This window comes from Coenobita brevimanus, chromosome 74, assembly GCF_032717465.1.
Source record: "Coenobita brevimanus isolate Jiangsu-jjx chromosome 74, ASM3271746v2, whole genome shotgun sequence".
NCBI classification, from domain to species: Eukaryota; Metazoa; Arthropoda; class Malacostraca; order Decapoda; family Coenobitidae; genus Coenobita; species Coenobita brevimanus.
In genome coordinates, this window is record NC_137027.1 from 6,258,422 (window position 1) to 6,273,600 (window position 15,179).

The 15,179-nt window shown below is 44.9% G+C and overlaps 1 pseudogene; it reads left to right on the top strand.

Moving 5' to 3' along the window:
• Positions 1 to 6,035: 6,035 nt before the first annotated feature.
• The window catches only part of LOC145407667 (cell adhesion molecule Dscam2-like), a 245,115-nt pseudogene continuing 235,971 nt past the window's right edge, over positions 6,036 to 15,179 (top strand).

Genomic DNA, 15,179 nt, shown 5'->3' on the forward strand with positions numbered 1-15,179 from the left:
CCCATTTCCGTCGCAGTACACAATTTCCCCCCCTCTCATCTTTCTCCCTCCTTAAACTCCCTTCCCTTTCATTTTCCATCCTTACACTTCCCCTCCTTCCCAGCCCTTTCTGCTCTCACACTCTCCCCTCCCTTCTCTCCTTCCCTCCTTCCTCCTCGTACCTCCCTCACTCTCACGTTCACCCACCCCCGTCTGCTACTTATCCTTCCCTCTTCTCACGCTCATCTCCTTCATAGTAACTTCTTTCCTTCTCATCTTTTCACCATCCCTGCCCCTCTCTCATTTCTCCCAGCTTTCTCACTCTCTCCTCCCTACTCTTAAATCTTTCACTCTCAACACCCTCGTCCCTCACATTCTCATCTTCTTTTTCTTTTCACTCTTTCCTACTCAGTAACTTCTCACACTCCCTCATCGTCTCACCTCCTTTCCCTCCCCTCCCTCCTGGACTCTTACTTTCCCCTTCCTACTCTTAGTACTCTTACTTTCATCTCCCTCTCACTTCACCCACTTATCTCTCCATCTTGTCTAGCTTTCTGGTATCACACCGCTCTCCTTCTCACTCTCACCTCCCACTCATCTCCCCCTTTCTCACTCTCCCCTCCCACCAAACTCTCCTCCTCTCGCACTCTCCCATTTTAACTCATATCCCCTTCTCTCCGTTTCCACTCAGTTCCCCCCCTCTCACTCTTCCCTTCCCCTCAGCTCCACGCCTCTCACCCTCCTCTCCCCTCACTTCCCCTCCCACTCCCCTCCCCTCCCCTCCCACTCCCCTCCCCTCCCCTTCCCTCCCATTCCCATCCTTTCCTGTCACTCCCCCCTCCCACTCCCCTCACCTCCCACTCACCTCCCGTCCTCTCACTCTCCCCTTCCACTCACCTCCTTCCTCTCCCTCTCACCTCCTCTCACTCTCCCCTCCCTCTCATCTCTCCTTCTCTCATCTCTCCTTCTCTCATCTCTCCTTCTCTCATTATCCTCTCCTACTCAGCGTCCCATCTCTCACTCTCGTCTCCCCCTCGTCTTCCTCCTTTCACATTTTTCATTCCCACCCACCTCCCCTTCTCTCACCCTCCTTTCCCACTAGTCTTCCACTCCTCTCACTCTCCATTCGCACTCAGTCCCCCTTCTCCCTCCCTCCTCTCTCACTCAGCAATTCCTCCTTTCTCAGTCCCCCTCACCCTCTCCCATCCCGCACCCTCTCCCACGCCTCACCCCCTCCCACGCCTCACCCCACCTCTCCGGGCGCAGTAATGAAAACATGAAGTGTGTCTGGGGCTCTCCAATCTAAGAGTTTTTTCATGAAGTTGGCAGGTCGCGTTATGAATCTCCAGCTCCTTGTTGTACTTGCTCGCTCTTGCTTGTTTGTTGTTTCCCATTCTGATTGAGCCAGCAGATTTTTTTTTTTATTCTTTTGCTTTTTATCCTTCTCGGGGCCAATGCATGCTAGAGTAGTTGCTGTTTGACTTGGCCTTCTGTTCTGCTATTCTACTTTCCCCACTGTAATATGGCCAGACGCAGGGAGTGGTATTGTATTGCTGTTACACCTCTGACTGTATCCGTATGTGTATCAGTCCATACTAGTTCCGCTGTAAGACCATACCTTTTTGGAGGGAGAGTGATAGCCAAATTTAATCCTTCACCATGCTGGCAAATTACAAACAGAGAACAGTTGTCTGTAAAAGTCGAAGCGTTGTATTGATTATGTTTTGTGTGTGTGTGTGTGTGTGTCAGAGTCGGTATATGTCATCGGCAGAATTAACACGGTGCGGACACGTGCAAGCATATCAAAGGCATAGTTACCAGCACCCATTATAAGTGTCTGTCACGGTGTGGGCTCGAATCCAAGACTTGGGGCTAAAAGATCACGAGATAAGTAAAATAACCATCGAGCCTTCTCCGCAACTGTGCTTTTATTCCTGGTCTTCTATAAATATTAGTTTGCACTTTTATTATTCACTGCTGCCACACAACAGATGTTGAAACACAGCGCCACTGTTTTAGACTGTAAGAGACTGTGTGTGTAGGAAGCAGGCATAGTGTGAGAGTGTGCAAGATAGGTTGTGTGACATTCCTCTCCATGTCTGAAAGAGAGGTGGATTGTAAAAATTTGTGGCAGGAGGAAAACAACAATATGGAGAGAGCCTGTGTGAGAAGACCATTGATGAGGTGTAGCAGAAGAAGATGATTTATGACAGAGTAGGCGTCAGGTACAATACGATGTAGCGCGAATAGGACAGAGGTGGCCTGAGAGAGAGAGAGAGAGAGAGAGAGAGAGAGAGAGAGAGAGAGAGAGAGAGAGAGAGAGAGAGAGAGAAAGAAAGAGAGAGAGAGACTACAATATGTGTCAAAGAATAAACATTCCTCAACATTAGTAAAGAGCGACACTTGTAACACGTTGTTGGATTTTTTTTAATTTTTTTTCACCTGGCCGAGTGAGGGGCACGAAAACATGTCTAATTATGAATTCCACACCTGCTTGTCCACTGGAAAAAGTTGTGACGCGTTACCGGAAGACCCTCTTGTTGTTGTCGGTGTTGTTGTTGTAGTTGTTGTGTTTTTGTTGGGATGTTATTGTGGGGTTGTTGCTGGTGGTGGTGTGGTGGTGGTGTGGTGATGGCGTTGTGATGTGGTGGTAGTGTGGTGGGGGTGGGGGTGTTGTGGTGTGTTGTGGTGGTGATTGTTATTGTTGGCTGCTATATGAGATTGCCGTTGTGGGTGTTTTTGTGTGGGAAGTTATTGTGGGGGTGATTTTGTGTTGGCTGTTTATGGCGTAGTTATGGAGTTGTTTTTGTTGCTAGGAGACCGTAGCTTTGTTGGTGTTTTTAATGTGTGTGTGTGTGTGTGTGTGTGTGTGTGTGTGTGTGTGTGTGTGTGTGTTTGTGTGTGTGTGTGTGTGTGTGTGTGTGTGTGTGTGTGTGTGTGTGTGTGTGTGTGTGTGTGTGTGTGTGTGTGTGTGTGTGTGTGTGTGTGTTTGAGAGGTGTTGCTGTTGGATTTCTTATATCTGTAGTGTTTCATTGGCACTGATATTACGGGGCTGTTTTTGCTTGGCGTTTATTTCTTTGGGATGCTGTGGGGTTGATTTTATGGAATTATGTCAGAGTTGGCGTTGTCTGAGTTGTTTATTGTCGGGGTATTTTTGTGGGGTTGTAGTGTTGCTTTGTGGAGTTGCTTCGGTGATTGCATTTTTGTGTGTGGGTGTTGTGGATTGAATTTGTGGGATCTTTGCGTTGATGTTGTGGTTGATGTCTTTGTAATAGTAGTAGTGGTATGGTAGTAGTTGTTGTTCATGTTATTGATGGTTGTGGTGGTGGTGTGGTTGTTGTTTTTGTGGTGATGGTGGGTATGTTTTTTCTCACAATGGAGGAGTCATTGTTGGTGTTACTTTAATATTGTTGTTGTTGTAGTTGCTGGAGAGCTTGTTGTTGTTGTTGGACTGGTTGTTGTGGTGGTGATAGTGGATTTTGTAATGGACCCACTGGAATTGTTGTTTGTGTATTGCTTTATTGGTTGGTACGGTGGTGGTGGGTGATGTGTTGCCTGTGATGGTTATTGTTGTAGTTGTGATTGTAATGGTGATTGTGGGTGTAGGTGGTGTCGTTGCGGTGTTTTTTCTTTGTTAGTTTTGTCTTGCTGGTGTTAGGCTTGTTAATATTGTCACTCTTGTGAAGTATGTTGTCGTCGGTCTTGGGGTGTGACATTGCACTATACACTTTCACCATTACGTATCCGAATGCCATAAGCACCATGCATTTTGATATGTATATATGAGCCAAGAATCTGAAAAGAGCTCTGCTCATGTGTATCTCATTCATTCTTAGTTACTGCACCGTGGATCAGTGCAACATAAATGAGTGTAATGACCTCACAGTGCGCCACTTCACAGTCAGCCATATCAACCATCTGATATGACAAGATAGGTTCCAGTAATTTTCCCATTCATCATGCCCAGGTATTCGGGTAGTCTTTGATGAGAGTGTAACTAACGCTGTCAGGAGCGACATTTAGACCCTGTGTTTATTCATTCGCCTGAATACTCACGCAGAGTCTAGACATGACCCCTGCACGGAATCTCAACCTTCCGTCTGCGGGTTTGGAGCTGAGTTTCCTCCTGCTGCAGTCGGTACTCAGCTTCTCTGCAGCACAGGCAGAGTTGTGGTGCTGTGTTTGTGGTCTGGCATGATCTTGGATGACAGATTCTCAGTTCAATAGTCTGGATAGTAAGAAGGAAGAGAGAACCCGTATTTTTACTTGAGTCTGGATAGTCTTGTCATTACCTGTTCTCATCCTTACAATCACATTTTCATATCCTGTTCCAGTCACTATTACATCACCATCTAAAATACTTCTCATTGCCGTCCTTGGGTACTTGTGTATACCCGAAGAGGGAAGGATGGTGTCCAATAGGCATCAGAAGTCGTGACGTCCCTCCCTCATGGACTTGGAAATTCAGACTGGTGAATCTTTAGCATAGGACAGTGAGGGCACAGGTCTATTGCCTGATAAAGTCGTCAGTATCGATTTGCTGACGATTCACCAGACTAAATTTCAAAGTCAGTCGAGAGAGAAACAGAAGAGGCAACAAGACTTTGCTGCCTATAGTACTTACTGTGGTGCAGGGTAGGGAAGTGAGAGTGAAGTGCGACGTAGTAGGCGTGCAGGAGGAGGAACAGGAAGAGGTGGTGTGGGCTGGGGCGGCGGGGGGGGGGGGAGGATATGAGGACGGATACTAATTGCTCTTGTTGTGGGATAGTTCATGCCGACGTCGTGCTGTTGTTCTGGTACTGTCCTTGTGGTTTCTGCTGGACTGGTTGTTTTCTCATGATTAATTGTTGCTGTTATTGTTGTTGTTGGTGGTGGTGTGGGTGGTAGAGGTAGTGGTGGTGGTAATGGTTGGTGGTGGTGACGGTGGTAGTAGTAGTGTCGTGTGGTTTTAGGTGTATCGGTGTTGGAACTTTCATGTGATGGTTTTTGTGGATATGATGGTGTTGGTCGAGTATTTCTGTTGCAGTCTCTGGTGTTCTGGTATTTCAGTTGTAGTATCTGTTGTTCTGGTATTTCCGTTTACGTCTCTGGTGTCTCACTTGTCGCTGTGATATTTGTGTCATCAGTCTACTGTTGTTGCTATTTGTATTGATATTAGTACTGTTGCTCTTGTGTTGCGTCTGTTGTGTGTCTGGTAGAGTTGTTGTCGTCCTAGTTGGGAATAATATTGTCGTTGTGGTGGTGGTGTTGCTCTGATGGTGTTGTCGTGGTGGTCGCGGTGTCGATCTACTGTTGTTGCTTTTGTTGTTATTTCTACTGTATGATGGTGTTGTTATTTTGTTGCAGGAAATATCAGTGTTGCTGTGATGATGATATATTATGGTGGTGGCATTGTAACTCTGGTGTTGACATTCTAGTGCTAGTGGTGTTGTAGTTCTAGTATTGGTGTTAGATATGTTTTGACGTTGTTATTGTCTTTGCGAGGGAGTCCGTGGTGATGTCGATTTGGTGTTATTATTGTTGTCTGTCTCTGATGGTGTGGCTGTCCTTACTGGGAATATCATTGTCGCTTTGGTGGTGGTGTCGTGGTGGTGGAGTTGTCGTGGTGGTGGGGTTGTCGTGGTGGTGTCGGTGGTGTCGTGGTGGTGTTGCCGCGGTAGTAATGTGTTGCCGCTTTTACGTTGTTTTGTTGTTGTCAGCGTTTTGTCCACGTTGTGATTAGTATTGTCTCTCACGTGGTAGGCGGTAGTGTTGTTGCTCTGGTGACGATGTTGTGGTGGTGTTGTCGCTCTTGCGTTGCTGATATTGTCGTTGTCTCTCTGATGTGGTCGCTGTAGTGGTACTGTTGTTCCAGGGTTGTTGTCTTTATTGTGCTGGTAATGTGGTAGATGGGGACGCCCAACATTCACTTGTCGTTTTAGTTATGGCATCATGTGACTATACACCGAGTGACAAGCAAGATGGTTTACTTAACGTACCTAGGCATTTACTACCTTATAATCAAAGGACGCCTGGAGTTGCAATGGGCTAGGGCACCCCAGCTGGATTGGACCCGATGGAGTTTTACATCAGAGGCTTGGTTAGGATCATCGGTCACATAATACAGCTGACGGGTGAGTGGAGCGGGTCACCCTCCCCGTAAATGTCATGACCGAGTAGCTTGACCCCGACCCCTACGCTCGTAATGGATAAGGACAGGATTGAATGACTGATGGATAAATCGGTTTTGTTTAATACTCTTGCAATTTTTAGACGCTTTTATTCAGCTTAGAGATTTTTTGAACGAGGGTAGTTAGCTTTAGCCTCAATCATCCCCTTCCATGCGACAAAGTTTTCCGAAATTGAAATTAAAAATCGTGTGGAGGTTGTAAAAATCGATTGAAAAGTACGTCACAGGGTTCAGAGGGTTACGATCCAGAAAATAACATGTTTCCTTTGTGGCTGTTGTTGTTGATACGGCCATCCCCCCCCCTCTTTCTCTCTCTCTCTCACACACACACACACACACACACACACACAGACGGACTCAGGGCAAAGCTTCCTCGTATAATCCCTTGTTATACCGTCTTTATTTTTTTCCCTCTTTTTGTTGTTGATTTTTTTTTTTCCCCCAAGTTAGTGCCAAGGATAATTATGTGTTTGTTTTTGTTGCGTTGTTATTGACAGTGGGCTTGTTATGGTCCAGCTGTTGTTATTGTTGCTAAAAATGAATGTGTGTATGTGTGTGTGTGTGCGTGTGTGTGTGTGTGTGTGTGTGTGTGTGTGTGTGTGTGTGTGTGTTGTTGTTGTTGTTGTTGTTGTTGTTGCTAGTGTCGTCATTTTACGCGTTATAGTCCTGGTGGTGTTAAGTTGCTGGATTGGTGTTGTTAAGTGTTCATTTTTCGTGATATTTTCGTACGCTTGAGGTGAAATTAACTCACCCTCACGTGATTCTTTTTCGGCTTGTATCTCTATTTTTCTGTTACGGCAAATGGTTTGTAAAAAAATCCTAACTTTTTCCTTTTTAATGCTTGTGAGGAAATGAACGTGGCAAGTGTGACCCTTATCTTGGTAAGAGATGGAGTGGACTTTACGAAATACAATTTGATGTGGATTATTTGGGAGTAAAGTGGATTCCAGATCTTTGAAGGACTGCATGATGAGTGAAGAGATATAAGGCTCGTAGCACTGGAGACTCTGTTGGCGGTCCTCTTACCTCTTACCTCTATGGTTTGCTGGTCTTTTTTTTCCTTTATCCGATAAGGATGATGATGATGATGATGATGATGGTGAAGTAACCCGTAAGCTGTTTTTTATTTTATTATTATTTTTTATCTGATGTATCTTTTTAACGCAGCTGAAGGCCAAGTGTACAGTACTCACAGTGGAAGAACAGTTTGACTCGTAACCAAGGAGCTTCATGGTTACCTCAGGACTAAAGCGTATTGAGTTTAATGCCACCACACTTTAGTACTCCAGTTGTAGGGGTGGCGCAGAACCATCAGGTAAAAAATAAACCAAATGTTGTTAGGAAAGTAGTACCTGGGTGGTGAGTGCGTCTATGGAACTCTATGTAATTCTGATTCTATAGCATTTTTCACCCATGTTCTCCCATTCACGGGTTATTTATCTCATTTTTGCTTTTCCGCTTCCCCCCTACTCGTTCCTTGAGCATCTGCCTCCTCTCTTTCTCCAGCCTCCCTGCGTGTCCCATGCCGTCTCTTCTCCATCTGTCTGTCTCTCCCATCCCTTTCTCTCCAGTCTCTCCCATCCCCCCGCTCTCTCTCTCTCTCTCTCTTCATATCTGTCAGTCAGTCAGTCAATCTATCTATCCATCCATCCATCTGTCAGTCTCTGTATCTGTCTATCTATCTATCTGTCTGTCTATCTATCTATCTATCTATCTATCTATCTATCTATCCACCCTATATACATCATTCCCTGTTTCCTTCATGTTTCTTGAATTCCCTCGCCCTATTTCGTGTACCTTCTTATTTCGTCCGTATAATAGCCAGCTGAGGAGAGAGAGAGAGAGAGAGAGAGAATCGCCAGAATTATCAGAGGTAGAGAAAGAGCGAGTGAGCTGAACCTTTATATATACGTGTGTGTGTGTGTGTGTGTGTGTGTGGTGGGCGTCTCGTTGCATACATAAAGCGTAAATGTTGAAGCGCTTTTGCAAATGTCAGTGCAGAATGTTTAGGTCAGGCTGAGGGTGAAATGATGGTGGGGAAGAGAAGAAAGGGAGATGCATGCAGTATAGGACGAGTGGGAGGGAAGGAAAAAGAAAGGTAGATAGATGCCTGTAGATAGATAGATGTAGATAGACAGATAGACAGACGATAGATGGATGGATGGAGAGAGAGAGAGAGAGAGAGAGGGAGTCCATCAGAGGCGTATAGGTCTAGGGCTAGGCTACTTGATTCGGATATTTAAGGATATGGTAACCAGTCGCTCTTGCCTGAGTAGCTTTATATGAACGATAAAATCCAACTTTCCCTCAGAAGCAAACTTATATGAGCTAGATTCGCCTGGTGCATCTAAACCCACTAGACCACCAGGGGTCCATGAAAGCACTTGTCTCGTCACTTATTGTACAGTCCAGTGAAGAGAGCACTAAACTGAATGAGTGGATGGTTGAAGCCCTCGCTGAAGAATTAATTACTGAGCAAAATTTGTATTGAACAAGCAGTGCATGAGGAAACTAGAGAGCGCTAAGAGAGCGCATACCTCTGGCAATGCCATTGCCATTATAAAGGATCCGGATCCTTTGCTCATGGCACTCCCTTCCACAAATTTTAATTAAAGTTCGGTCATAACTTTTTGAGTTATCCTGCTGCCAGATAGGCAAACAAACAAAGGGACTCGGGGTAAAACATAATCTCCTTGGCGGAGGTAATAAATGAATGCTATGAGTGCTAAGGATGCTATGATTGCTATGAATGTTTGAATGAATAAATTAATGCTATGAACGTATGAGTGTGTGAATGTATAAATGGCGTTTTGGTAATTTCGAGAAGTATTGAATACCGAAAGCACTTGTTTAGCTCTATAACTATTTTTGCTGTGTTCGTTTACCCACAGAATGATTGACTATACTCTCTTCATCTTAACTTGGCCCAGATTTTCGTCCTTGTGTAGCTTAATTTATGTAGCTCAGTGGAAGAAAAAGACAAAAGTACTGCTGTTCCATCTTCGCCGTAGCACCTCCTCGTGACTGGCATCATATTCTAGTCTTAAAACATTGATACAATTCAGCATTGAAGAAGGAGAGATGGTGGTTTTACGCCAGGTTACAGTAAAAGGGGTACAGTTATTCATGAACCACAGTTTAATCCCTCAATATGGTGATGTCTTTTGTATTCTAGTGCGATTAGGAAGCTTACTAACACCTCCTCCTTACCGGTTTATTTCTAATTCCGCTCCCTTACTATTTTCCTATGTGTTAGCCATGCAGTATATGTCGACATTGAAAAGATATAAGAAGCGAAATTGAGGATGGTAATGGGTAGTCTGGAAAATAACTCGCTCAGGAAGAGATGCTAGGGAGCCTCCTTGCCCGGCGAGAATACGTGCTGTACTGTATCTCAAAAGGAATGTATTTGCTCAGAGACTTTTTTGAGTTGTTGGGTTTATAATACAGCCTTCATTAAGCCTTCCATTGCTAGGACACTGTGTTTAAGTGGGATTATGAGCAATGATGTATAATGCTGTTGCTCAAGCGATGTGGTTCTCTCTCTCTCTCTCTCTCTCTCTCTCTCTCTCTCAGCTTCCATCATATTCATTTCCTTTTTTTCCACTGCATCCGTTTAATTATTTTTCTTAATTTTCTCAGCTCTCTTTTTCCATCTCTCCTTATTTTTCTCCTCATTATTTCCGTCCATCTTTGTTGTACATTATTTTTATACTATTGTATCATTTCCCTTAATTTTGGGAGACGGAGATGAGGGTGAAGTCAAAAAGGGAGCTGAGAGAGGGAGGAAATGGGGAGAGAAAAAAGAATGAGAGAGAGAGAGAGAGAGAGAGAGAGAGAGAGAGAGAGAGAGAGAGAGAGAGAGCCAGCTTCCGTCTCTCCCACACACCGGAAAATTACCCAGGCGGAGTATTCACTGGCTTATATTCAGATTAAATCCAGAATACACCAGTCTAAGTATTAAAATTTAGGGTGGAGTATGGTGGCATTATTATTATTACCATTATTATTGATAGTAGTAGTAGTAGTAGTAGTAATAGCAACGGTATTATTATTATTAGTAGTAGTAGTAATTTGTGTGTGTGTAATTCTCCGGGTCGGTCAGGATCACTTGATAGTCGTGATCGTCAGCATTTTACCCTCCCGGAAGGGAGCTGAGAGCTCATATAGTCCGATCTAAGGGTAAGGCTGTGACCTTCACACACCCACACACCCGTCCCCTTGCTCAAGGGGGACAGTAACCACCCACTTCGTCAGTGAAACTTTTCACAACCTGAGCGAGGCGCGAACTCCCGTCTACCAGATGGCAAGCGAGAACGTTGCCACTGCGCCAGCGAGCGGTGTGTGTGTGTGTGTGTGTGTGTGTGTGTGTGTGTGTGTGTGTGTGAGAGAGAGAGAGAGAGTCAGCATACTGTTTACCATATTCCTCCATGTCGCCAATTAGGAAAGAACTCATTTTCTTCCTAATTAGCTTCGTTTTACCTTGCGGGGTTTATGTGGTTTAGGGATATGCACGCTTCTCTCTAGTCTGTTCCTTCTCTCTCTCTCTCTCTCTCTCTCTCTCTCACACGTATATACCTGTCTCTATATACCTTTCTACATATTTATCTATCTACTATCTGTTCTACCGATCGATATATTGTCTCACTTTTTACACCTATCTTGCTTTAGTCTACGTTCCTCTGGTGGGTAGGGACCCGTGGCTAGGCAGCTGAGTCCAGACATTTGAGGTGTGAGTGACCAGGCCTAGATAACCAGGTGTCCCCTTGATTACATGGTTACCACCCAGCGTAGTAAATGGTGTCCTGGACGATTACAAAGTATTTGTTGAGTCACCTGATGGTAGAAATTCATTGTGGCGATAATGTCTACGGCCATCCATCACCTAAACACATTCGAGTTGCAAAAAGAATAGGTTTCCCTTTGCTGAATAAAATAATTAGGCTGTAGTAACAATAAAACCAAGATATTATATTGACGAGACTGGGGTCCATATCGAGGCTCCCTAACGCTCCTTCCTTAGCGATTTATTTTTGGATATGGGTTTTAATATCCTTTTGTATGTTATTTATACAGAGTATGGCGATGTTTAAAGGATTATTGTAACACAGGGCTGGGCAGTAAGGTGCAATAAACAAAATAAATTGATTAGAAAAAGGTGCTAGAGAGCTTCTTTCATCGACGAGAATACGGACTTGGATCTGTAGACGACATTTAGTATCCGAGAAGACATTATTGTACATTAATTCTCCATACTTTAACTGCAGGGTCCTCAGTCACACATCCCTGCTTTGTGTGATCTGCTATAAAGCCATAAAGGAGTTGGATGTGCGTGTTTGATAGTGTTTTATTGCGTTTTTCATTGTGTTTTATAGTGTTTCCTGTGTGTTTGGAGGTAGGGGGAAAGGGCATCATCTGAGGGCAGTATTTAAGAGAAGTATAATTAAAGGAAGCCTTGTCTCTATTCACTGTGGTAAATCTTTGTTCTCTTTGTGTCTGTCTCTCTTACTGTCCTCATTTGTGTCTGTGTCTGTATGTCTGTCAGTTCTTTTATCTCTTCTCTTGTGTTGTATTGTATTTTTTCTCCCCTGATTTCCTTCCCCCTCCCTTTCCTTTCCTTATCCTTCCCTTCCCTTTCCTTTCCTTCTCTTCCCTAATTCCGGTTCCCTTCCCTTCCCTAATATCTGTTCCCTTCCCTTCCCTACCCACCACTTCCCATTCCTTCCCTCCTCTTCTCGTTCCTTCTCTTTTTTTTCTCTTTCCTTTTTCTCTTCTAACTTCATTACTCTCTCTTTCTCTCTCTCTCTCTCTCTCTCTCTCTCTCTCTCTCTCTCTCTCTCTCTCTCTCTCTCTCTCTCTCTCTCTCTCTCTCTCTCTCTCTCTCTCTCTCTCTCTCACCATCACCCCCCCCAAAAATACCAGTAAACCCCAGAATTACCACCTCCAATATAGTACTTTTTCTTATTTACCTCGGCAATCTAAAGTCCTCTGACCCTTTTAGTACGAGTTTCAACAGAGCCAAAGGGACCACGGTGTCGGTAGGTAATCAGCTTTGGGGAGGAGTAAAGGGAGGGGGGTAAAGGGAGGGGGTAAAAGGGAGGGGTAAAGAGACGGATAAAGGGAGGAGGTAAAAGGGAGGGAGTAAAGGGAGGGGGTAAAGAGACGGTTAAAGGGAGGCGGTAAAGGGAGGGAGTAAAGGGAGGGGAAAAGGGAAGGATAAAGGGTTGGGGTAAAGGGAGGGAAAGACGGATCGTGGGTGAGTGGGTAGGTGGGGCTGAAGGGGGGTAAATGTGTAGGGGTGCAAGTGAGGGAGGTGTGTGTGTGTGTGTGTGTGTGTGTGTGTGTGTGTGTGTGTGTGTGTGTGTGTGTGTGTGAGAGAGAGAGAGAGAGAGAGAGAGAGACTGGGAGGTTAAGCTGGAGTGCTTGAAGAGATGACGAGGCGAAGAAGAGGTGGAAAGGGACGAGAGAGAGAGAGAGAGAGAGGAAAATGTGAAACAGAATGGGAGTGAGGAAGCAGGGAAGGTTGAGACAGGGGGGAGGGAGGTAGACGAGGCAGGAGAGAGGAAAGGAAGGAGAGAGGGAAGAAGGAGGGTGAGGGAGAGAGAGGGAGGCGGGGAAGAGTCTAAGGGTAGGGGAATGGGAGGGGTAAGGGGGAGGAAGGGACAGGTCTGATTGAAAGTCGAAATGAGAGAGAAGCAAGAGGAGAGAGAGAGAGAGAGAGAGAGAGAGAGAGAGAGAGAGAGAGAGAGAGACAGAGAGACAGAGAGAGACAGAGAGACAGAGACAGAGACAGACAGACAGACAGAGACAAAGAGAGAAGGTATGAAGTGATATATTGAAATGGAGGAATGGAAGGAGAGAGAGAGAGAGAGAGAGAGAAAGAGAGAGGTGGCAATCACAGAGGTAGTTAGGTGAGTCTTTGGTGAAGGGGAGGCGAGGGAGGGAAGGAGGGGGAACGCAATCAGAGAGAGAGAGAGAGAGAGAGAGAGAGAGAGAGAGCCAAGGCAATCTGACGTTGTTTTGATACCGGTGCAAGGAAGAGGAAGCAAGGTGGAAGGAGGAAAATAGAGGCGGAAAGAGGAAGTGAGGAGGGAAGAGAGAAGGAAGGAGAGAAGGAAGGAAAGAGAAGCGGAGGGAAGGGAGGGAATGAAGAGAGGGAGGAAAGATGGAGGAAGAATGAGAGGAAAATGAAGTGAAAGTACGGAAGAAAACGAGGAAAGTGGTTAGGAGTGAAAACAGATGAATTTGGGAAAGAGCAGAGGAATAAGGATGGAGAGAGAGAGAGAGAGAGAGAGAGAGAGAGAGAGAGAGAGAGAGAGAGAGAGAGAGAGAGAGAGAGAGAGAGACGGGGCATTAAGAGGAAATGGCCGGACCTGCTTGTAGTTAAGGAGAAATATAAGGAGAGGGAATGAGAGGGAGAGGATGAGGAGGATTACCATTAAGGAGTATAAGGAAGTGGCCAGATGTATGGAGAGAGAGAGAGGGAGAGAGAGAGAGAGAGAGAGAGAGAGAGAGAGAGAGAGAGAGAGACCCCACGACACTCCACCCTCCCTTATTTAAATCAACCGCTTTACCTTTCCACCTTGTTCTAAGCTGAAATGGAGCTCCGTAGCCTCCTTTACTAAGCGATTTATTTATGTTTCCCTGTAATGTTCTCTTGTATTTTATAATGTGATTTTAATAATGCCATAGTGAAGCAGTGAAGGGGTTAGCGAAGGCGGCATCTAACCTTTCCAGCCCAAAATTCTCTCATGGGCAGAAGAAAATCATATGGAGGTGAAGGTAATACACTTGATAAATATACGTCCTCTATCTGAACGACATAACCAGTGAAAGTGATGACGTGTTTTTCTTGTTATTCAGACTAACTCCAGACGATTTTGTTTAATTCAGGAGTCTTTTCGAACTGGAGGGGTTAGATGTGCCATTCATTAAGTTCTATAGATCCCTCGTGAAGTTCAGTCAATCGTCTGGAGGTAGTGGTGATCTTTGTAGCTCCAGGTTCATCTCAAGTTAACCTGGTCTACTGCAGGCTCAAATTTCCCCTCGTCCGCAGTCGACCATCTTCCTTCCGGGGGATAGGGAGGAAGGTTGAGTTATTTTGATGTATTCAGGCAGCAGAACCACCTAGTTATGGCAGGCGTCCCTCTCCATCACCTCCAGTAACTTTAAAAGACGAGATGACGAACCGACCAAGGTATAACACAGGGGAGAAAAAAGTAAAACCACTTAATACCCCTTCCTTCATAAACTGGGCCACACTTTCTTTTTTAATCGATCAATTTCTGCCAGCACCCACTTACGTATTCATGAGCCATAAAGCAGTGAATTAATTAGCGGGCAGGATGCGGGGTCTTATATCTCAGCGCGGCACGAGGAGGGGGACAAAAAAATGTTGAAGACTTGAGGTGAGATGAGGTAGTTGGGGCGCTAAAGAAGATGGGTGGACGAAACTGAGATTTTTTTTTTTTTTTACTGAGGAGAGAGGTGGGTGTTTTGAAGTCCATTGTGAAGATAGATATAGATAGATAGATAGATAGATGTAGATATAGATTAAGTAGATGGACTGATATACAGATAATAGTGCCCACCATATAGTAACGTAATATGGTGCTACCTCCAGTTCACTCTACACTGAGTGACATGCGAAATGGCGTTGTGCAGCCTAGGAAGCCACTTACTACGCTATATCGCAACTCCATAATCAGATGGACGCCTGAAGATCTAGTTATGTGAAGACGCTTAAAACAGATGTGGCAAACAAGGGCCTACATTCGAGTGGTGGCTGGGGTGTACTGCCCGCATAGTACCACTCAGGGAGAGGCAACTGGGTACTTTGGAGTTAAGTGACCGGATAAAATAGCCTAACACTCAACCCTGACACTCCTGGTGGGGCAAATTACAGACTGATTATTATTTTTCTTACATAGAGACGGTACCTTTCAGTGAACTGCCTTGGAAACTGCTGAAAAAGTTGATGTTACGGAAGTTGTTATCAGAGTTTATTAAGCGAAAAATTATGGTACAAAA